The following is a 1,711-nucleotide window of genomic DNA, read 5'->3' on the forward strand; positions in this document are numbered from 1 at the left end:
ATTTATTTGAGAGAAATCGAGAGACAGAGCATGGGGAGACACAGAGGGAGAGAGAGTCTTTTTTTTTTTTTTTTTTGGAAAGGATAACCATATTTACTCATTAAATGCCAGTTAAGTTTTCTACAACACAACTTGAAAATACCCAGCATGCATTTTTAATCTCAGTACAATGGTTTCAAGACCAAGTATACATGTGACAAGCATCAAGGCTAGATTACAAATTGTCATAGTCATCATCGTCATCATCATCTTCTCGTTTTCTTTCCAATGCGTTTGATGATTCATTGGCAGTATTTTGTGATGACACCATGTTAGTGGTAATAAGAATGTTTTTAGACCCAATTAATGATGGATTAATCAGAACATTCTGAACTGCGGATGTTGCAGGAATTGATGCTTTTACAGTTGGGGACTGTGAAGTGGGCATCTGTACTGTAAACCTTTGCCCTGTGAGGGACATTGGAGTCCCTACTTTAGTTGACACAGACATGGTTTGTGGGGTTGGTGTGCCAAGTGTGGGAGTACTTGGTCTGCTAGTAACTGAACCAACACTTAACCACCGAACTGTTATTCTTCCCGCAGAAGCAGATGCCTTTTTTTGGTAAAGATTTAAGTCTATAGTTTGGAGCTGTCAAGCAGTATCTATCAGGTGGCAGCCTGGGGCCTGAATATGGCTTGATTAATGGCAAAGGAGTTTGATTTCTTTGCCTTGCAATATCTAATAAAAAATCTCTTGGGGGAGGAGAGGTAAAAGACCGATCAGCACGACACTGGATGGCCAATTGCACATCATCTGCATCAACAGTGGCTTCCTTAGCATGGCTTGAATAAGCTTTTGCATCATCTAGAATTGTGGTCACATATCGGAAGGCAAACTCCAACATCTGATTTATAACTCTTGGTTCATATTCTGTAATCCCCATATCCTTCAGGATTTGTGCCATCATCTGTGCATCTTTCGGCATGCTCTTGGGAGAAGCCATCTTGCCAGACTCCATGATATCCGTTGATCAGACTTCTCGAGCTAAATCACCCACATTAACGTATTTCAGTCCTGATCTTGATGCAAGTTCTTCGCCTAGCGTGGTTTTTCCAACCCCTGGTGTGCCGGTGAGCAGGATGTTCGGAAGCAACCGGGAGAGAGAGTCTTAAGCAGACTCCATGCTGAGTGTGGAGCCCGACACAGGGTTCGATCCCTTGACCCTGAGATCACAACTTGAGCCAAAACCAAGAGTTGGATGCTTAATTTATTTCTAAATAGCATCACTGCTGCATTGGCTTGGGAAATTAGCATTTTAAAAGGCTCTCTTACATACGGAAGGAGGCAGAACATTCCTGGGGCTGCTCATTGTCTCTCAAGGCATAGAAACACGACCATCTATTTCTCTCTTGGCTAAAACTTCTATACGAGCATCTCAGGAATTAATGGTAGGATTACCCAAGAAGCACAGTAAAATCATCTTTTTCCTGCCTCATTTATCCATGAACACAGCTCCGGCTGTAATTTGGGTCCTTTATCTTTAATGCCTGGGCAGCGGTAGAATGAATGCCCTTTGTACAGGCAACACACCTGGGAAATGCTGCCGTACACTCCCTAATGAAAGCAGTGCATAGAACAAAAGGCAGGCTACGGGGTCTTCATCGAGACACCAGAAAAGCACCGGCTGTGCTTGTGATGATAATGGCAAGAAGGCCGCTTGTACCTGAACAT

General features: G+C 43.2%; 1 pseudogene; it reads right to left on the reverse strand.

Moving 5' to 3' along the window:
* Positions 1–214: 214 nt before the first annotated feature.
* On the reverse strand, positions 215–1,021 carry LOC113937265 (annotated as a pseudogene).
* Positions 1,022–1,711: the final 690 nt, after the last annotated feature.

Source organism: Zalophus californianus, chromosome 4, assembly GCF_009762305.2.
Source record: "Zalophus californianus isolate mZalCal1 chromosome 4, mZalCal1.pri.v2, whole genome shotgun sequence".
NCBI classification, from domain to species: domain Eukaryota; kingdom Metazoa; phylum Chordata; class Mammalia; order Carnivora; family Otariidae; genus Zalophus; species Zalophus californianus.